The following is a 23,781-nucleotide window of genomic DNA, read 5'->3' on the forward strand; positions in this document are numbered from 1 at the left end:
AAGTGAACAGTAAAAAATAAAGCACAGAAACAAAAAAACTGCAGATGCTGGAAATCTGAAATAAAAACAGAAAATGCTGCAAATGCTCAGAATGTCAAAGAACAAAGACAATGACGGCACAGGAACAGACCCTTCGGCCCTCCAAGCCTGCACCGACCATGTTGTCCAACTGAACTAAAGCCCTCTACCCTTGCAGGGACCGTATCCCTCTATTTCCATCTTATTCATGTATTTGTCAAGATGCCCCTTAAAAGTCAGTATCGGATCTGCTTCCACTACCTCCCCCAGCAGTGAGTTCCTGGTACCCTCTGTGTAAAAAAACTTGCCTTGTACATCTCCTTTAAGCCCTCGCACCTTAAACCTATGCCCCTTAGTATTTGACTCTTCCACCCTGGGAAAAAGCTTCTGATAATATGAGTGGAGAGAAAAAGAGTCGACATTTCAGTGTGTGATGGCACTTCACTAATCAACACCTCTGCAATGTAAAGATTTCCTTCTGGATGATTAATAATAGTGGGGTAAATTTTCCCGTTCCAGCCACCACGGGAATCGTAGCGGGCGAGGGGCAGGCCATGGAAAAGTCTGTTGGCCTCGGCTGGGATTTCAGGCCGAGCACTGCCGGAAAATCCCTCTCAACAATTAACTCTGTTTTCCATATTCTTTGAAAATCATTCCATTTTTGTGCAATGCATCTTCCCACGCACGTCTTATCCCCACCCCTCACCCGCTCAGGTTTTTCCCCAACTCAGCCTATGGGTCAAAAAATTCCCTATTTTATTACATAATATTTGGTCACTCTGACCGAGACCCGCATTTGATCCCATGCTGCTTGCTGGTAAGATCCCAACCCATTTGTCCAATCTGCAGACAGAGGCATATAAGACCATCGATGAAAGCAAACTGCTTCAAAGTTCCTTCAGTAAAATCTGTGTCAAGCCAGGATCATATCTGGCATTATTTATATCCATAGCTATGTCTGCCTTCATGTCCCTATATATCTTTTTCAAATATGTTCCACTGAATTTGATGGAGTTATGTCAAGGTAATACAAACTCAGCAAAACACATCCGGGTAAATTACTCAGCTAACATGGAAAGAGAAAACCCACAGCGAGAAAGAAAGTGAAAGGAGAGATTATTAATCCAGGACATTGTAAGTTGTGTTTTTTTTGGATTGAGGTGAATTCGGAGACAATGGTCAGATTTCCAAAAGAAAACTGAAGCATGCAAACGGTCAGCGGTGAGCTGAATGAATGAAGGAGTGCATTTCCCTTCGGAATGAAATAACAAAAACAGCACATGTTAAAAGTTATAGAAGAGATACAGCCATTACAATCCTTATCTGTTTTCATAGCAGAGGTGGATGGATGGATTTTGTTAAGCTTTTACATGGGAAACGGTTAGTGTAGCTCAATGAGTAGGTAGAAAGGTCTGAATCAAGTATCAAAAACAAGCGGAACAACTGTGCTGTGAATATTTCTGGTGATTGGTGAAAGATCCAAAAGAAAAATGGAGCAATTTGGCAAGTTTGTTAAAAAATTTTCCTATATGATTATATGTGCTTACAAATTAGGAGCAAGATTAGGCCACTCAGCCCCTTGAGCCTGCTCTGCCATTTAATAAGATCACAACTGATCTGTATGTAATTTCAACCCCACATTCCTGCCCACCCTTGACAAACCTTTCACCTCCCTCCCTCCCCCACCCATCATTCAAAAATCTATAAAATATCTTATAATATTCAAAGACTTTGTTTCCACTCTCTTTTGAGGAAAAGAGCTCCAGAGACTCTGAGAATCTCTGAGGAAACATCCTCTCCACACCCACCCTGTCAATAACCCTCAGGTTTCAATTAAGTCACCTCCTACTCTGAAGATGGGGAGAAACAGAGTGGCTGTGTAACTGATTCTGGGATTCATAAATTGGACTTTCTATTTACAAATGAGGACCTATATAAGAACATAAGAACATAAGAAATAGGAGCAGGAGTAGGCCATCTGGCCCTTCGAGCCTGCCCCGCCATTCAATAAGATCATGGCTGATCTGTCGTGGCTCAGTTCCACATTCCCACCCTCTCCCCATAACCCTTAATCCCCTCTCTTATCAAAAACCCATCAACCCGCGTCTTAAAAATATTTAGCGAGGTAGCCTCCACCACTTCAACGGGCAGAGAATTCCAGAGATTCACCACCCTTTGAGTGAGGAAGTTCTTCCTCAACTCCGTTCTAAACCGCACCCCCTTTATCTTGAGGCTGTGCCCCCTAGTCCTACTGTCCTTTCTGAGCGGGAAGAGTCTCTCTACCTCTATCCTATCCATCCCTTTCATCATCTTGTATGTCTCAATGAGATCTCCCCTCATTCTTCTAAACTCTAACGAGGACAAGCCTAGTTTATTCAGCCTCTCCACATAGCTCAACCCCATCAACTCCAGCATCAGCCTAGTAAACCTCCTCTGCACTCCCTCCAAGGCCAAAATATCCTTGCGTAAGTACGGCGCCCAAAACTGCACACAGTACTCCAGCTGCGGCCTCACCAATGCCCTATATAGCCGCAGCAAGACCTCCCTACTTTTATATTCAATCCCCCTCGCTATGAAGGCCAGCATCCCATTCGCCTTCCTGGCCACCTGCTGCACCTGCAAGCTGGGTTTTTGCAACTCATGCACAAGGACCCCGAGGTCCCTCTGCACCGTCGCCTGCTGCAATTTTTCTCCACGTAAGTAATAATCCTTCCTACCATTATTCCTACCAAAGTGGACCACCTCGCACTTGCCAACATTAAATTCCATTTGCCAGTTCCTGGCCCATTCGCCCAGCCTATCTAGATCCTTCTGCAGACTCTCCACACCCTCCGCACAATTTGCCTTTCCCCCAATCTTGGTGTCATCAGCAAATTTCGACACCCTACACTCGGTTCCCTCCTCCAGATCATCTATATAAATGGTAAATAGCTGAGGCCCCAGCACCGACCCTGGGGCACTGCACGAGTCACCAACTGCCAATCCGAATAGCACCCATTGACCCCCACTCTCTGCCTCCTATTTGACAACCAATCCTCTATCCACGCTAACACCCTACCCCCAACTCCATGTCCCCTGACCTTCTGCAATAACCTCTTGTGAGGTACTTTGTCAAACGCCTTCTGAAAATCTAGAAAGACCACATCCACCGGCTCTCCTCTATCCACCGCCCTCGACACATCCTCATAGAACTCCAGTAAATTTGTCAGACACGACTTCCCTTTAATGAAACCGTGCTGCGTCTGCTCTATCAAGCAATTCCCCTCAAGATGCCTCGCTATTTCCTCCTTGATGACGGATTCTAACATTTTACCTACAACTGACGTCAAACTAACCGGCCTATAATTCCCCGCCTTTTGCCTGGCACCCTTCTTAAACAACGGCGTAACATTAGCCGTTTTCCAATCTTCCGGCACTTCCCCGGAATCCAGCAACGTCTGGAAAATAACCACCAAGGCATCCACTATCACCTCCGTCATTTCTTTCAGAACCCTCGGATGCATTCCATCCGGTCCTGGGGACTTGTCCACAATCAGCCCCTCCAGTCTGTCGAGCACCACCTCTCTAGTAACAGTAATGTCATTGAGACCCTTCAGTCCTACCACCTTTCCATCTCTAACACCCGGCAAATTATTCACGTCCTCCTCTGTGAAGACCGAAACAAAAAAGTTATTCAAGACCTCAGCCATTTCCCCATCCCCTACCACTAGGTCCCCCTTCTCATCCTCTAAGGGTCCAACGTTCACCCTCGCCAGCCTCTTCCTTTTTATATACTTATAAAAACTCTTGCTATCCTTTTTATGTTAAGCACTAGCCCAGCTTCATAGTTTCTCCTACCCTTATTTATCAACTTCTTTGTCAATCTTTGTTGACATTTAAACCTCTCCCAATCCTCTTCTCGCCCACTACTCTTAGCTACTCTAAACGCCTCCGCTTTTAATTTAACACTTTCCTTCACCTCCTTCGTTATCCACGGCTTATTACCTCTCCTCCTACGGTCCTTTTTGACCATTGGAATAAATTTCTGCTGAGCACCAAGAAAGATCTCCTTAAAGATCCTCCACTGCTCCTCAGCAGACCTACCTTCCAACGCGCTCCCCCAGTCCACATTCGCCAATTCCTCTCTCATCCTACTGTACTCCCCTCTGTTCAAACAAAGGACGCGTGTCCGGGAACCCACTTTCTCCTCCTCCATCTGCACCAGAAACTCCACCATACAATGATCACTCTCCCCAAGAGGATCCTTCACCGCAAGGTCCCTGATTCTACCCACCTCATTACATAGCACCAGATCCAAGATCGCTTGCTCCCTCATCGGCTCCAACACACACTGTTCCAGGAAACTATCCCGGCAGCATTCCAAGAACTCCTCCTCGAGCCCACCACGTCCAACATGGGTCGACCAATCAATATGCAGATTGAAATCCCTCATAATTACGGCCGTCCCATTCCTGCACGCCACACTTATTTGCGCGTTAACAGCCCACCCCAGCTCCAGATCATTATTCGGGGGCCTATAGACGACACCCACCAGCGTCTTCCTCCCTTTGCTGTTCCTAATCTCTACCCACAACGATTCCACGTTCTGCTCTTTGGCTCCAATATCATCCCTTGCTACCACCCTGATGCTATCCTTAATCAGCAGAGCTACGCACCCCCCTTTTCCCTCCTGCCTATCCTTCCTAAACACTTGATACCCCTGGACATTCAGCTCCCAGTCCCTGTCACCTTGCAGCCACGTCTCTGTAATGGCCACCAGATCATATCCATTTGTGCTGATCTGCGCCACCAGCTCATATATCCTGTGATTATTATTGGTGGGCCCCTTTTGAACCTTCTCACAGTCCCATAAGGGGCTGCAAAACCAAGGTTGAGGGCCCCTGATCTACACAACCAGCTGCAAGAATGGGAGAATCTAACCCATCGATTTTCTTTCCAAATGCAATGAACCATAAGTCAAAATCACTCTGTAAATTAGCTCATTGGATGATTTAAGAACTTAAGTGAATTAAGTAAGGAAATGTCACATGTGATAGATTGTTAAAGCCTGTCATCCTTTGGTTTTGGCACAAGCCCATCAAAACACTGACATTTCAGATGGATACTGATTAAATTGAATGAGATCATGAGTTCAACCGCACTACTAAATGAGGTACAATTTCTCAAACAAAAGCAAAATTCTATGGAAGTCAAATCTGAACTAAAAATAGCAAATGATGAAAAACTAAGTCAAGCAGCATCTGTGGAAAGAGAAACTTTTCAGTCCTGTTGATAGATCGATGGCCTGAAACATTAGGTTAGATTTTTCTGAGCAGGTGGCGACCCTGAAGTCCTGGAAACCAGAAACCAAAGCAAAATATGGAAATCAGAAATGAAAGCAGATAATGCTGGAAATACTCATCAGAACTGGCAGCATCGACAGACAGAGAAATAGAGTTAATGTTTCAGGTCAAGGATCTTTCTTCAGAACTGAAGAGAGATAGAAATGAAAAACAGTGAAGGGTAGCAGGGGAGAAAGAACAAAAGGGGAAGAGTGTGATAGGGTGAAAGGCAGGGGAGATCAATTGATAAAAGATTTCATGGTACAAAAGGAAGTGTTAATTGTACTGATAAAGGAACAAAAGATTTGCACAGAGTTGGTGTGAATGATAGAACAATGAACAGTTGCATTTAAAGGTAAAAACATGAAAAAATAGATGGGGGAAAGAGTTCATGATCTGAAATTCTTGGACTCAAGGTTCAGTTTAGAAGGCAGTAATGTGTTTAATTGAAAAACAAGGTAGTGGTCCTCAAGCTTACATTGAGTTTCACTGGAACAGTGCAGAGAGGCCAGCATGAGAACAAGTTGGAGAATAAAAATGACAACCAACTGAAAGCACAGGGTGACACTGGACACTGACCAGAGCTGTTCTTCAAAGCGTTCACGTAATTTGTGTTTTGGTCGCAAGTGGTAAAGGAGATCATTTTGTGCGCAGTGAATACCGTCTGCTAGAAATAGAGATAGAGAAAATCCAGATGGGAAGGGCAGGCTCAGAGATAGATGATGTGAAGTTGAGAGAAGAGTGGAAAGTAACTGAAATTTTTGAGTTCTGAGAAACAAGAAGTAGCTGTGGCCAACGGTTGTGTGATTGCTTGACTCTGTCTATTGCATGCTGCGGAGTATTCAGGTGAGGAATTCGTCAGGGTGGTCCACAGAAAGAAGACTGATGTGTACTCACATTGAAATGTTTGGCCTGCCAGAAAGTCTGCAGTCAATGTCAAGGAGCATGGAGGAGTTTGGCATTAAGTTGGCAGGCTTTATGCAGAGCTTGGAGCCCATGCTTGGCAGCGCTTTACAGTGCAATGATAGCCAACTCCATTAATGCGATTATGAATCAACCTAATAGCACCTGATGGCCAGTGTCTCAGCTTCTAATGCAGCAGAAGCTACCCACTGTCTGAGTGTTACAGTGGAAGCCCAGATTGAAATTATGCAAACTGAGAGTATTGCCAGAAAAGCCAAGACCATTATCATCACAGCAGGGAATGACGGTGTGCAAAAACCATGGATTACAGTGTGCAGACTCACAATCTGTTCTCCCCCCATCACCCCCCCAACCCACTAAATCTATTGTATACTTTTCTTGGCATGCACATACCAATCACAAAACAAGGATCAGTGAAACAATAATACAAATACATTTTTGAAGATAAGACTAAATACAAATAACTAGGAAACTATGTGCTTCTTCCAACTAAGCCCCGGAGACTCAGAGACAGGTTGCAATAGTATACTCATGGTTCAAGCATGTAGGGTACCACCCCAGAGAAACCTCTGAAGCAGCACATTTATCTAAAGATATGTAGAGGGATTGATAGTATTGAGGAAGTGAGGGGGGCGGGGGGGAATGCTGCAGAAGGACTTGAACAAGTTATGAGAGTGGACAAAGTGGCAGATGGAATACAACGTGGAAAAGTGCGCATTTATGCACTTTGGAAGGAGGAATAGAGGCATAGACTATTTTCAAAAAGGGGAAATGCTTAGGAAATAGAAACATAAAGGAACTTGGGAGTCTTTGTTTAACATGCAGGTTCAGTCGGCAGTTAGGAAAGCAAATGCAATGTTAGCATTCATGCTGAGAGGACTAGAATACAAGAGCAGGGATGTACTTCTGAGGCTGTATAAGGCTCTGGTCAGAACCCATTTGGAACAATGTGGGTAGTTTTGGGCCCTATATCTAAGGAAGGATGTGCTGGTCTTGGAAAGAATCCAGAGGAAGTTCACAAGAGTGATCCCTGGAATGAACAGCTTGTTGTGTGAGGAATGGTTGATGACTCTAGGTCTGTACTTGTTGGTGTTTAGAATAAGTAGGATGTAGGATGAGGGGGATCATCCCTCTAAATAATGAGGGATACTGTGAGGCCTGGATAGAGTGGATATGGAGAGGATGTTTCCACTAGCAGGAAGAACTAGAACCTGAGGGCACAACCTCAGGTTAAAGGGATGATCCTTTAAAACAGAGATGAGGAGGAATTTCTCCAGCCAGCAAGTGGTGAATCTGTGGAACTCTTTGTCACAATAGGCTGTGGAGGGCAGGTCTTTGAATGTCTTTAAGACAGCGATAGATAGGTTCTTGATTAATAAGGGGGTCAGGGATTATGGGGAAAAGGCAAGAGAGTGGGGGTGAGAAAAATGTCAGCCATGATTGAATGGTGGAGCAAACTTGATGGGCCGAGTGGCCTAATTCTGCTCCTATGTCTAATGGTCTTATGGTCTAATCCAACACTATCTTCTAACATACACAGTTTATATAGTTAGTCAGTACATTGACCATTGTTTAAAATTCCAATCTTGTCTACATAGTTTACTGTTAAACTTTCACTCAAAAGCAAGACTCTTCTCCAGCTAGAGGCTATTGGTTCTTACATAAACAGTCTAGGCTTTCCTGGAGGGTTCTTGCTGATCTCAGATCCTCGTGAGTCTGTAGAGTCCACTCAGGGTATAGAGATTTAACTGGCATGTACTCTTTACTCTAATGCAGGGGTGTTCACTCTAACTTCTCTTTACTAAATCTTTTCATTTCCTCTAACACTGTGGGCGAGATTTTCTCTGATTTTGGCAAAGTCCCATGTCAGGCAGGAGAAATGGCATTGAGCCATCAACGACAACTGAGGCTTTTTACATACTATAGCGTGGCAGTCAGTGCAAAAAGAAGGCAGGTGGGGGTGGGGGAGGGGGTGGGCTGGGGGTTCAGGACATGTTGCTAGGTGAGGCAGTGACTGTCAGTCCTCTGTTCTGTGAACAGAAATCTGAGCATATACAACGGTGCTCTCTATTGCTATCTGCTGGTTTTCCCCCTGCTGGTGAGAAACAGGTTTGGTTTCATTTGCTTGACAGTCAGGTAAAATTTGATTTTTAACTCGCCCAGAAAAACAGCATGAATTTCTCCCTTTTTCACGTTCGTTTACCACTTAGAATTTTTTTGGTAAGATCAGTATCTCTGATTCTCTCTCCATGGATCCTGCCAGTCCCACTGGAAACTTCCTTTTCTCTTTCCTTTGCTTTCTGCCTTCCAATAATAATTCCTAATGAATGGTCACCTCTTATTTCATGAGTTATTATCTTTGCTGTAAACCTTGTAAGAATGCCTGAACAAATACCATTAGAAATTTCACACATGCCGTACTGTATTTTCTTAATTATGTTTTTGCACTGAGCCAATTTCTATTGTCCCTATCCTTTTCCAAATGTTCCCTTGGTTTTAGATTTCTGGTTTATTCTTCTTCCCAGAATAATATTAAATACTGCATCCTTCCTTGTTGGAATAAAAACACATTGGGGTCAGTCATAAACTTCAGGTCCAATATGATTTTATCTCTAACCTTGAAGCTTTCGAATCATTATGATTTTGCTTTATGGTTGTGTAACTTCTTTCTTTCCAACATTCACACCCTACTTTTTAAATCCATTTTTTCTCATCTTTTAAACTCTTCACCCTGTCAAGTGGTTTTCTGCCAACATGGTTCTTTAATCAAGTATCAGAACTTTCTCAGAGTGACCTCTCTTGTGATTTTTAACTTCCTCACACTGAGGAAGCCATAGTGTCGATTTGGCAACTGCATCCTCTTGTTATAGCCAAGATTGAGAGCTTGCTGTGTCAGGAAGTGTGGGTGTAAAGCTGCTCCAAAGCACAATATGTGGGACCATTGACAATTCAACTGTGAGATGGATACGTACAAAATGTTTGTTTCCAGACACTGAGATTGTACCTGTATTAAAACACTCAAACAATTCTCATTTTTTCATAATTCATTATTTTTAATGTTTTACATAAACATAAGTACACTTGTCACAAATCTTATTTTTGTTTTTAAGTTAATAATACAAATAACTAAGCTATATTGAAGATAAGCTAAAACCTTACTTACATAACAAGTAGTGACCACTGGAGCAGGCTAATGGCATTGAAACCTCCAACTGCAGAATTCAGATTTAGAGTAATCAGACTGTTTCCATGGTGATCTTGAAGAAAGATAATGTAACTGAGGACAGAGAGTTCCCTTTAACTGATTACCCTGTCTACATGTCCTCAGCAAACCTACACACTGTTCTGCAACAGATTGGGGAATTAAACATCATTGTTAATAGGCACAATATGGTTCAGGGAGCTGGAGCAACTTAGCTGTTAGGATCACGAGGAAGACTATTAATCCTTAAAAGAAATTCAAAATCCAAGGCCACAATTTTCCCAGAAAAAAGTCCTAACTGTGAGAAAGTGCACAGTCCGGATCGCAATTGACAGAGTCATTTTTTTGGAGAGCAGTGAGTTGCATGTCAGTTCTGGGGAGGGAAGGGGTAGTCAGGGCCTAAACACGCCAGTGAGCCCAGCTGCAAAACAGCCAGGCGCCATTTTGATAGGGTGCCCTGGTGTCACAGTACATCAGGAGATCCCCTCCCTTCCCCCCATGGACATCGGGACCCCACCCTCATTGCGAGATGTACCACCACTCCCTCCCCATACATGTCTCCTGCATCCAGGCATTGGGGCCTTCTCAACGGATCTGCTTTCATGGTCCCAACATGCCCTCTTATCATGATCCACCTCTGCATAATTCCCCACCCCCATCCCCATCCCCATCCTTGTCCCCTCCCCCCTCCCCACCCCCCCCATGCTGCACCCTCGCACAAATCCCCTTATTGACAGGATGCCAGATAGGTACTACCCAGCCAGTAATGATTCTTGGGAGTCTCCTGCCACACCCAAAGTACTGAAGGTCCCAGGTGCTGGGAGAATCCAGCATTGAATAGGCAATGTATATTTAAATACTACTTTAAATATGCTAATCAGCCTCATGCCCTACCTGAACGTGATCCAGTTTGTGCTATTAGAAAAAGACAGGGACAATTGAAAACAATTTGACGCCAGGCACGAACGACATGCTACTTTCCAAAATCAGCACGATCCGCACCAGGCATAACGAGGTCAGAAAATTGCCCTCACCTAGTTTTAAATGAAAGAATCATGCCACAAGACTAAGGCAAAACTTTTACTGCACAACATTCAAAGAAAGCAAGAACTAATGTGACATCCATATATTTTGTAAATATTTACATTTTAAATCCAAACATCTCTCTTCCAGTTCTGTTTTTAATTCCACCAAGAGTTCCCCAATATGTTACAGGATCTTAAGAGTTCCTTCACTCCTCCTGGGAGAAAACCAAGATATGGCACCAATCTTCAAAACCACTTTGACTCTCTTCAGTTTCCCAGTCTGACATTTTGACCTCCTCTGTTCCTTTTTCCTCTGCAAAGACTTCACTGCCGGTATCTTCCACCAGCTTTACAGAGCAGGTCTGACAATTTTAATTCTGCATGAATTTGGATTTTTCATAGGTCACACTTGAAATTCTTGCTTAGTGATTCCAAAAAAGAAGCATCTTGGGTTCCTAGTATTCTCTGTGCTCCTGCCAGCAAATACACACCTGCCTTCTCACAGTCTTCCAAGCTAACTGTTTCTGTGAGAAAAACATACAGATAAACTCCAAAAACGGAACTATCTCCCTTACCCATTACCATAGCAAAATGGTAAACATGCAATGTCCCCAGATAGAGATTTCAACTAAGTAAATACATTTCTTAAATCTGTATTTTGATCTGAAAAGTATATGGACACTTTAAGAACTTCTGTTACTCGCCAGTTGCTTTTGAACATTTCTTTGATCTAAGGAATTATGTGAATAATTTAAACATTATACGAAGACATCTGAACCAGCTCTATGCCAGCTCCACATCCGAGTTCAATGGTAATACAGCACCCTGAGCAGCCGGACACCAACCTTGCAGAATTTGCCACATCAGAGGTCCAAAGAAAGTGAAGAACAACAAGGCATATAGGATTAACCAGATATCAGCAAGGCTATTGAAATATGATGAGAACACAGTCACAACTGAGTTCATGGACCTGTTAAAGGTGAAGAGTAATCATCAAGCTGTCAAAGCAAACTTCACTGACTGCAATAACTGGAGGGCTATCACACTGCTATCAATACTGGAAAGTTCCTCAGATCAGTGCTTCTCAACAAATTGAATACAGAAATAGATGGTGCCCTTCATGAAGTGCAGACAGATTTCTGGGATGGCAGATCATGCTGCAAGCAGAACATTATAGAACACATCCCAAAGTATCAGAAAACAAGACAGAAAATGCTGAAAAATTTCAGCAGGTCTGACAGTGAAACATTGGCTCTATTCTGTCTCCGCAGATACCTGTTGAGATTTTGCAGCATTTTCTGTTTTTCTTTGAGATTCCAACATCCACAGTACTTTGACTTTGTCTTAGAAGCTATTTGTTAGATACATCATAGTCATAGGAAAAAAATTGAAATGAACCATTGTGTTTTGAATTACATACGAACATATGAAATATGAAATAGAAGCAAAAGAAGGCCATTCAAACCTGCTCCACCATTCAATAAGATCATGGCCAATCTGTTTGTGTTGAGTTCCACCTTCCCCATCTACCCCCAATAGCTATTGATGCCCTTGCCTAACAAGGATCTATCTATCTCTGCCTTAAAATTATTCAATGACCCAGCCTCCACCACCTTGCCAGGCAGAGTTCACACTGACCATCTGAGAGAAGAGAATTCTCCTCATCTCTAATAAGGCAGCCCCTAATTTTAAAACAGTGCCCCTTAGTTCTGGACTCACCCACAAGAGAAAATGCCCTTTCCGCACCCATCTTGTCAAGATTGTTCAGGATCTTACATACCTCAATCAAATCACTCATCGGTCTTCTCAACCCCAGTGGAAACAAGCCCCTCTTGCCTATCCTTGCCTCCTAAGATAACTCGTTCATTCCAGCTATCAATCCAGTAAACCTCCTCTAAACACTAACGGCTTCCAACACATTCACATCCTTATTAAATGAAGCCAAAAAAGGAATGATTCACAGAAAGCTTTTCCCTAAAACCTGTGCAATGCAAGACTGATGACAATACGACATGTGTGGGTGGGTGAGAATCATCAGGAGATTTTTGCTGCAGTTTGAGCTTTTGTGATTTATCCTTGAAGCTTGAATCTATTTTAAATATGAAACTTCTATTTTAATATTAATTCTAATCATGTGGAATTCATGTCTTGCTCCAGTAAATGAATATCCTGCTTTCCTTTGCTGATCCAGATTTCCCTCTTTTCATCTCTTTCTTCTTTACTAATGTGTGGGTGGTAAAGTTAAAAAATGTAAAATCTTCTGCACTTTGCACCTTACAGTGAAGCTTCACTAGAAATAGCTGGAACTCAGAACCTGGTGTTTTGTACCAAAGTTGATGATCGGATATAAAAAGCTGACTTGTCAAAAGCTGTACGTGGTGAAAGCATTTTAGCATTTGTTAAAACTAATTCCAGCAAATCTAGGGGGCCTGGGCAATAAATAAGATAATTACTGCAACTATTCTTTATTGGGAGTGAAAGAAGGTATTCAATGGAGCTATTAATGTTGATATTACAGTGGGGAAAGCTGAAGAAGTGTTTTGAAGTGGGCTGTGAGAGAGGGGGATGTGGAGCTTCCTACTCCCCACTGGGTCACTGCTGCATCTGGAAGCCTCCTGTACAAGCCTTCCACCTCCACCACGGTGGACTAACTGCTGCTGAGGGAATGTTTGGTTAAAAGTTTCAAAGGTTGGAGAGAGCTCACCCTCACCCTGAGGTAGCCTCTTTCTCCCTGACCTGAAAGGTCAAGCTGTTTCATGTTTTGAGCTGGAGGTCATCCAATTGGTCCTCCAGCTTTGGGAGCCCACTTGTCATCCTGATTGGACAGGGAACCTTCCCTCTAGTGACTAATTGGTTTAAAATAAAATGATGCTGGAGTGAGGCCCCTTCTTGTGAGCTGATTTCAACACGCCCTCTAATTCCAACTTTTACTCCCATTTTACACTCTTAAAATTGAACTCCAACTCTTCTTGAGGCACAGCCTCAAGATAAGGGGGGGTGTGCAGTTTAGATCGGAGTTGAGGAGGAACTTCTTCACTCAAAGGGTGGTGAATCTCTGGAATTCTCTGCCCGTTGAAGTGGTGGAGGCTACCTCGCTGAATATATTTAAGTCACGGGTAGATAGGTTTTTGATAGACTAGGGAATTAAGGGTTATGGGGAGAAAGCAGGAAAGTGGAACTGATCCACTTCAGATCAGCCATGATCTTATTGAATGGTAGGGCAGGCTCGAAGGGCTAGATGGCCTACTCCTGCTCCTATTTCTTGTGTTCTATCTTATACTCAGCTGATCTTTCTCTACACCTTAGTTATGATTATATCACCATATTATGCATCCTTTCCTTTCTTTCTTCCCTATGTAATTTATGAAAGGTATGCTTTGTCTGTAAAGTATGCAAGAAACAATATTTTTCATTGTATACCAATACATATGACAATAATATATCAAATCAAACCAAAAATACAGCTAAAATCACTGCCAGGTGTCTGTTTCTCACACAGTGCATGAGTCAGATCCTCATTTAATCCCAAAGGCGGAGTCCCAACCTGAGGAAAGATATTTTGCCTAAGCATCTGGAATGTTCTTTCCATTGCCATTGATGTGGTGACTTCAGAGTGGAGGGGGGAGGGGGTTCTAGGGAGGGGGCAGGGTTAGCTAGGGAGGGAGCAGGGGCTAGGCAGACCGGACCAGAGGGGTGGGCTATTTGAGCCAGGGATGGGGGTGTTGGGTTGGGGATGGCGGGTGATGTTGCTGTAGTGGCTCTCCTGAGGAGTTGTGCGTACGGGGTGTCCCGTGTGAGGCTACGTCTGGGTGTTTAGGTAGATACTCTGGTGTTAGAAGTGTGTCTTTCCTCCTATCTCTTTCAGGGTAACTATCAGGATACAACTGGCAGAAGCATTAGAAGTTAGTTGACTTAAGTCACTTCTGTTGGATGGTTCTCAGCCCAGCTGAATCCTCCAGAGTAAGTTAGTACATCTGGACAATTGCTGGGTAAACCCTTACATGGGAACTTCTTAGAGGGAATTGCCAGCACATCACTGGGGTACTCCCCAAATGTAATGCCAGGGAGTCCTGAAATTATGGGTCATTATCCTTTATCCTGACAAGGCTTTTTGATATATGTGCACTGAGGCATATATTGCCTATTATCTTGTTATTGTTTGAAAGCCAAGGATATCCAATTATTCATCATGAAATTCATCCACTAGAGGCTCTAGTGGTGGAATGAGAGAGACATTAGTTTAACATATGTTCTGTATACATTAAATCTTGGTCTTTCTGTGTGGTGCTGGGTGAGGGGGATGGGTAAGGGACTCTGCTTCTGGTTCTGTGTCAAATCCAAATTCTGGGGTCTAATGTTTGTACTACAGAGATATCTTCTTTGCTTGTGGGGTGATAATGGGTCCCTTTTGTTCTATTGGGGAGCGTACTGGATTGGTTGTATAGCATCAGAGTTGTATTATTATCTGGTTGTTTTTGTGTTGTAATCCTGGCAATTACGATGGAAGATTCCATTATATGGTATTCTTGATTTTAATTGTGAATAATCTGACTTATGCCATAGCAGGGTGGTGGGGTAATGATTTGGTACAGAGGTGGTGGGTATGGTCTTATATGTCCTCGCAGTGTTTTGATTGAATTTATTATTGACCCATCTCCTGAGTGCAGTCTCTATCCATTAACACCCCTTGATGTGATACAAGAACATAAGAACATAAGAAATAGGAGCAGGAGTAGGCCATCTAGCCCTTCGAGCCTGCCCCGCCATTCAATAAGATCATGGCTGATCTGTCATGGCTCAGTTCCACATTCCCGCCCTCTCCCCATAACCCTTAATCCCCTCTCTTATCAAAAACCTATCAACCCACGTCTTAAAAATATTTAGCGAGGCAGCCTCCACCACTTCAACGGGCAGAGAATTCCAGAGATTCACCACCCTTTGAGTGAAGAAGTTCCTCCTCAACTCCGTTCTGAACCGCCCCCCCTTTATCTTGAGGCTGTGCCCCCTAGTCCTACTGTCCTTTCTAAGCGGGAAGAGTCTCTCCACCTCTATCCTATCCATCCCATTCATCATCTTATATGTCTCAATGAGATCTCCCCTCATTCTTCTAAACTCTAACGAATACAAGCCTAGTTTATTCAGCCTCTCCTCATAGCTCAACCCCCTCAACTCCAGCATCAGCCTAGTAAACCTCCTCTGCACTCCCTCCAAGGCCAAAATATCCTTGCGTAAGTGTGGCGACCAAAACTGCACATAGTACTCCAGCTACGGCCTCACCAATGCCCTACACAGCTGCAGCAAGACCTCCCTACTTTTATATTCAATCCCCCTCACTATGAAGGCCAGCATCCCATTCGCATTCCTGACCACCTGCTGCACCTGCTATTTCTCCCTTTCAACTTTTTAAGATTAGTCTCATGTCTGTACAATCCCTATAATCCCATTTAGGGGACTTGTATTAGTTTGCAACCTTGTTCTCATTGCCCTTCTTCATAATTATCAACTGTTACATTAGATCTCCATATCCTTTCACAGTCCTGCTACCTTGTGTGGTGCTAAGGCACCTAGCGATTAACCGGCCCAGGCACTCAATCTGCAAAAACCTCTCCGGTTCTGTCATTTTGCTAATACTAATAATATGGTTATGACAATGTCCCAGTGTTTGCCCCAACAGGTCCCATACAATTATCAGGTAAGTGAAGTTATTAATTACAACTTCATGTAGCAACTGCATAGCGTTCAGTTACATAAAAGCAAAATACTGAGGATGCTGGAATCTAAAACAAAAACAGAAAATGCTGGAGAATCTCAGCAGGTCTGACAGCATCTGTGTGGACAGAATACAGCCAACATTCCGAGTCTAAATGACACTTCGTCAGAGCTGGAACTTGCCTTCAATATACCTGATTAATGCTTTTGAAGCAGGCTTGTCCAGCAGGACATGGTACCACGTCAGGGAAAATGTCACAGAAATCCATTGATTCATAGCTCTGACCCTTCCTGAACTATATAGAAAGAGGAAGGCTCTTGGCTGTTAGTGCCACCAACCTACTTTATAACCTGGAGAGGTATAGCACTGACACTGACTGCCTAGGAATGCAAAACAATGCCACAAAGAAGAAGCAAAATAACGCTGGACAATCTCTCCTGTTCCTTTCTTATCCATTTTGGAAACTTTTCATCCTCTTAAAGTAATATCTGTTAAACTGACCCTTCACAATGTTCTCTGATTCATGTGCTCCAACTCAACACATTGCACTCAACACTACTCCCCTCAGTGCAATTACTTGCCTTGAACAACCTTAAAACATCTGCCCCCATTTAATATCACATACTTGACCCTCGCCCCCACCCAAGATTTATTTCATCTCTCCTTTGTCACTTGGAGAACACTCCACAGCCACTGGTCTTATTCTCATATATTCACTTATCTTTATGATAATGAAATTAATCCAGAATATCCATTCCATATTGGAGGCTGGAGAAGGATTCCCAACCTTATGAACCTCACCCCTTTCAATTCAAGACCTTGGAGTTTATTGTAAGGCACTCAGATCCCGCTATGAGAGAGGGCAAGCTTGACAAAATGATCCCAACAGTAGCTAACTGGCAGAGCACCTAGATTGTTTCCTTGGCATCCCTGTGAAGCATGCAAAAGTCATCCATTTGATTTTATTTTGTTTTATGAAGAAGTTAGGAAGATGAATGACAAAGAATGAAGGACTTGTGCATATGATGCAAGAAGTTCTGATTGTTGCATGCTATCTCGACCTCGGGAGAGTGGAAGTTTTTCCTTTGGAGTGGGTGACCTCAAAGTATTCTTGGTGCCTTTGATTGCACAGTAACTTTAGGGAAAACAGCAGTGTTATAAGCACAATGCGTAGATCTTATTGCTGCCTTACTGCAATGTTAAAGGTCTTAAATTGAAAGGGGTGAGGTTTGTAAGATTGGGAATCTTTCTCCATCTTCCAACATGGAATAGATATTCTGTATTAACTTCATCATAGCTATGCTGTGAAATGACCAAAGATATGCTTGTATTTTACCCTGGTTAATGTGACTTTGATCGCATGTGGAAACCTTGCCATAAGAATTGATAATGGCCATTGAGAGCAATGTGGGCAGATGAACACAGGGCTGGTCATAGGGCTGCTCTATTACAATGAAGCACGGCTCTTCAGAGCAGTGTATAGTATTGTTCAACTGTTTGGTGCTTAATCATGTGTCTCTGTTGACTGTTCTTTGAGGGAGTCACATGTGCTATGGACAAAAAGGAACTGGTGGATGTATTGCACTTAGATTTCCAGAAGCCATTTGATTAGGTGCCATATCAAAGGTCACTGTGGAAAATAAAGGCACATGGTGTATGGGTAACTTATTGACATGGATTGAAGACTGGCTGGCTAACAGGAAACAGAAAGTTGGCATAAATGGGTTTTTTTTGTTGGCAGGATATGATGAGTGGTGTGCCACAGGGATCTGGAGCTTTAACTTATTACAATTTATATAAATGAATTGGATGAAGGGAATAACAAGATGGTTCCTTAATTTGCTGATGACACAAAGATAGATAGGAAAGCAAATTGTGAAGAGGACCAAAGGAGGCTACTAAGGGACGTAGATAGGTTAAGGGGTGGGCAAAAATCTGACATATGGAGTATAATTTGTGTAAATGTGAATTGTCCATATTGGCAGGAAGAATGAAAAAGGAGTTTATTATCTAAATGGTGAGAGCTGGCAGAGTTCTGAGGTGCAGAGGGATCTGAGTGTCTAATGCATGAATCACACACAGTGAGCAGTGAATTAGGATCAGGAGTAGGCCACTCAACCCCTTTAGCTTGCTCTGCCATTCAGTAAGATCATGGCTGATCTGATTATAACGTCAATCCCACATTCCTGCCTACCTGGGTGAGGCTTTTTTGAAGACAGAGAGAAAGATTGAACTGAGACTAGCTGTCTTAAGCATTTGGACAGACACTTTAAAGCATTGTAAATATAACTCTTGTTACATACATATGAACCGAAGTGTATCGTTTCTTCATATCCCCAGAACATAAAACACACCACAGTGCTTTATATATTGTATGATGGGCAAGGGGAGAAATAATACCTGGTAAATGGTATTTTAATTTAATAGTGCCAAGTTCTCCTTTGGTCCATTCTGTACTGCTATTGCTCCTTCTGTATGATAATATTACAATAGTATAGCCATAAGGAGTGCCACTTTCTGAAAAACCTTGATTATCAGTGGAGAGGGAATGGGGGAAGATCTGAAAATATATCTTTCAGAATCAACCACAGGTATTTGTAATGATAATTCTCCACAGAAATGATTTTTTAAAACATTTCCCAGCTGTAGAAGTCAGTGTTTTCAACTGTCCAGAATCCTCAGATTCAAAAACCAACTCAACCAGCAAGGTTTGAAGGAAGGTGATGTATGGGCAGGGAGGTGGAATCTTGGTACAATGATCAGTCTTGTTGGAGTGGCCGGTTTAGCTTGGGTGCATCGACTGCAATTTGGTGGTGCTGAGTGCATCACGTATTGCTTTTTTACCCCTTTTTCTGGATCAGATCTTCAGTTAGCACTGGGCCTCCAAGCATTAGGCCTAGGAGGTGAGAGTCACTGTGTTGGAGTCGTTGCTGGCTTTAGACTGGAATATCTCTGTACGTGTTCAGGTTGGTTCAGTAAAAGCAGATGGTCTCCTTGGCCTGGAGCTCTTTGCTAGAGGAGTGATAGCAACACAGAAGAGCAACTGAGTGTCTGTCAATGGCTGTGACTACCCAGGGTCAGAGAACTTCCTAAAACCCGCTTCTATTCTTCTCAATATACCATTGATTCCTGGCACAGGAGAGAATCTGGAAGACACAGCCCTATCACCAATTTAATTGTAATCCTCAGATGTATCTGTGCTGGGGAGGGAATATGAAGACCTAAGACTCTGTTTTCTATCTTTATTTTTTATTCTCTTTGGCTGTGATGTTGGCACCACACTGTAGCAACACAGCTTGTTAGATATATATGTAATCCTTTCTTCCTTTCTTAAAGGTGATGCATAAGCAATTGTATCCGCCACAAATTTCCATAAGGGCAATGAAGTGTATTGAAGAATTGAACTGAAGTTGTCGTTTGCATTTTGATCAGATGACCTTGTCAGTTGCTGCACTTATATAAACCTCAGTCTAACTTACCCAGAAGGTTTTGGCAGTGTAAATCTGTGACTCCCACTCAAACACATGCAAAGGAGGTCAAAGAGGAAATCACGTGAGCTCAAAAAGCAGGAGGGAATGCTGTGTGTTCATCATGTAGCGGAAGAGAATGATTTCCACCCAATTTTCCTGCACAACTTATACGCTACAAATGGATTGGAACAGGGATGGAAATTATGGTGCCAAAACTTTGATGCAATACTCCAGCGGAAACCACACCAGTGATTTATAAAGGCTAACTTCCTTGTTTTTGTATTCTGTGCATCTATTTATAAAACCAAGGAACCTGTATACTTCTAACCACCTTTATCAACTTGTCCTGTTATCTTCAAAGATGGGTTTATATAAACACAGTAAGAAATCTCACAACACCAGGTTAAAGTCCAACAGGTTTATTTGGTAGCAAACGCCCCTAGCTTGCGGGGCTCTGCCCCACTCACTTTAATACTTGATGAGCTGTAAAGACTCGCATTCTAATCAGTATGCTGTAAACTGAGTGTATATGCCCTGTTTGTGAATAGAAGTCCCATTCAAAGAAGAACAAAGAACAACCCAGCACGGGAAACAGGCCCTTCGGCCCAACAAGCCCGTGCCGCCGCATCACCCTACACCTATTCTACCCTGCGTGTCTACGAATAGAACCCCTGACTTAGCCAGATTCAGGGGAGAATAGTGTCAATTTAGTACACCAATCAGCCTAAGAGCACATCTTTGGGGTGTGGGAGGAAACCGGAGCGCCCGGAGGAAACCCACGCAACCACAGGGAGAATGCACAAACTCCCACAGACACAGGCCCAAATCCATGTATCTGCACAGCTAGCAGTGCTAGTCACCGAGCTGTTGCAGCGCCCGTCTACCAGTCCAGGATCAAGCACACACACCGACACGAAGTACTAGGCCACTCCTGGAACCTCCAAGAGCAACCCACGCACGACCCACCGTGTGCATGCCCCTCGTTTGACACAAGGTGGACCTCCACCTGCAGAATAAAAAGACAAAAACGTTAATCACAAGCCTGCCTTTCTGGTGTCTCCCGAGGCTCTGACCTTATTTAATAACCCCAACTATAACCCTCCATCCTCGTTTCGCTCTAGTGTCTGTCTAATTGAACCTTAAACGAGTCCAACGTTCCTGCCTCCACCACCCCACTCGGTAGCGCATTCCATACCCCCACAACTCTCTGCATAAAGAACCTTCCTCTCACATCCAAATTATACCTCTCCCCCCTCACCCTTAAATCATGATCTCTCGTATTTGTACCCAGTCTAGGGAGCAGTCTCTCACTATTGACTCTATCTGTTCCCTTCAGTATCTTATATACCTCTATCATGTCCCCCCTCAATCTCCGTCTTTCCAAGGAGAACAGTCCCAGTTTCTCCAACCTTTCCTCGTAACCCAGCCCCTCCATGCCAGGCAACATCCTGGTAAACCTCCTCTGAACCCATTCAACTGACAAAGGAGCAGTGCTCCAAAAGCTAGTGGCTTTTGCTACCAAATAAGCCTGTTGGACTTTAACCTGGTGTTGTGAGACTTCTTACTGTGTTTACCCCAGTCCAACGCCAGCATCTCCACATCATTCATACAAACACCCAGGGCCTGGAATTGTATGACATCCTATTGTGTATTTGAAGGCAAGGGGCTCATAAAATAAAGTGGCCTTCCCACCCCACACCTGCACAACCCCAACCAATTAATGAACATTTAAAGGCTTCATTCTGCCTCCAACTCTACTTTACCCATGGCTGGAGAAGGTGGAGGCCAAGTGGGTATCTTTCATTCTGTGGACTGCTGTTAGGCAAAAAGTGGGGGGCTGAGGTGGGGGGGATCTTATGTGGGGGTGTCCCCAATACCCATCAGAATCAGACCCATTATACCACAAGATCATATCCTATCATTTAACCCTCCATCCCTGGCCTCTCCGACCCAGAAATTACAGAGATGGAGAGGATTCAGGCCATGGAGGGATTTGAAAACATGAATGAGAATTTGAAAATCAAGATAATGGCTGAAATTCTCCCACCGTTCACATTGGCAGACTTTTCTGGTCCCCGCCAGCAGTTCACCCCTTGTAGCGAGTTTTCCGACAGCGCGGGATGGCTTCAGTAGGAATTGTCATTAACAGCAGAGTGGGACACCAACCACTAAACAGCGTGTCACCTCTCACTGCCCAGAGATACACTGAGAGAACCTCGCCCATTGTTTTATCAGAAGCCACAGTGAGTTATTTAACACAGAGGTGACAGGTGGACAGGAATTCAGGAGTTAAGGCACAAACAGGTAAGTTTTGGATGACCTTACGTCTGTGGAAGGTAAACTGGGAAATCAGTTGGGTTTTTTTGGAATAGTCAAGTCCAGTGGTAACAAAAATATGAATGATGGTTTCATTATATTGCTTTTCCTCACTCTTTCTTCTAAAATGCATCCAAGTTTTGTGGCATTTGCAAACTTTAAAAGTATGTCCTCCTTATCTAAGCTTTGGTCATTACTAACAGAGGCCCACCACTGTGTATTTTTATCCCATCTGGAAAACAATCAATCATTCATCATTACATTCTGACTTTTTGACAATTTTATTTCCATGCTGCTACTCTCCCTTTAATTCCGGTTTCACTTTAGTTAGACAATTAAATTCATAGCCACTATAGCTGAAATTTAGCTCCTATCTGTGATATGTATACACTGGGGATAGAATCTTCAAGCTCCCTGTCACTCAAACTCTTCTATTGCAACAGGTTTACTTGCTACGGTTGAGAGCAAGTCCCCGGGCTGTTTGCCATTTGAGCTTACCTGCCATTAACAGTGAGTTATCTTTCATTAAAGCTCAAATTCATCTGCTACGAATCAATAGTCGCACATTGTTTCTATAATTTGGCCTTGACTCCTATCTATTGCCCTAACTACTTTCACTGGCAGGCGATCTGTCATCTGTTGATACACAACCTACTGGAAGACAAAGAAACTGTCGCCCATTCAAACTTGACTACTGAGAGCGAATCCCCAGAGTATCTACCTGACATAGTCGATTTGAAAGTGAGTACCTTGCTATATATCATCCTGACTCTGTCCCAATCAACGTCACATTGCAACTTCAAAAGTGAAATTTGTCAATTATACAATCAATAAGCAGAACAAACAAAACCAAGAACAAATTTTATTCTTGGTGTGGGGAATGAAGCAATGCCATTGGTGTTCAGCCCCTTGGAAGGAGTCACTGAACATTTCAAAGGGCAGTTTTTCCAGCCACACTTCAGACTGGGGCATTCCTGGGGTCGCTTGGAAATCCCACCTTAAGAATGGATGTTATCGAAGTTTGCAGAAGGCATTATCATGAGCTGCATGTGGATCTCTCAATGATGATTTCAAATAACAGTGAAACACAGACAGATCACTTATCAATTCACTGGGGCCTATTTTCCTTGGAGGATAAAGCACCAACAAAATAACTACATTTGTATGGTGCCTTTCACATCCTCAGAATCTTGAGGCCATCTGAAAGCACTTCAGTCAATTAACTGTTTTTGAAATGTGGCCACTACAACAGTGAACTGGCATTCATCATGATCCAATAAACAATAATGAGATAAATGACCGACTAATCTGTGAACTGGTGTGTTGCTTGAAGGATAAATCTTAATCACAACCCTGGGAGAAGTCCTGTGCTATTTAAGTCATGTCACAGAACGTTTTACACCCGTGGGGGCGGCTTTCAATTTAATATTCACAAGGCATCTCTTCCTTGTCAGCCCACAATATATACTTGAGTCCCAAAGTTACTTTTAATTATTCTTTTCTGAATTATGGACATCGATGGCAAGATCAGCATTTATTCTCTATTTCTAATGGAGTGGAACTTGAAGCTATGTCCAACATAATCTGAAGTGACATTGCTTATAGCGAATCAAGGCAGGCACTGAAGGTAGAAATTCCTGCAATCTTTGTCTTAGACCTTCTCTGACTCCTGCCTTTCGGAACAGCAAGGTTCTTTCTGAAGTTCTAACATTTCGAGTGGGTGGGTGCTTTGTGGTGTGAAATCTGACATGAACAATGACTGCAATTTGCTAATGATGGTGGAGCTCAGTGATGG

The sequence above is a fragment of the Carcharhinus amblyrhynchos genome, chromosome 5, assembly GCF_965287045.1.
Source record: "Carcharhinus amblyrhynchos chromosome 5, sCarAmb.v2.hapA, whole genome shotgun sequence".
In the NCBI taxonomy this organism is placed as follows: Eukaryota; Metazoa; Chordata; class Chondrichthyes; order Carcharhiniformes; family Carcharhinidae; genus Carcharhinus; species Carcharhinus amblyrhynchos.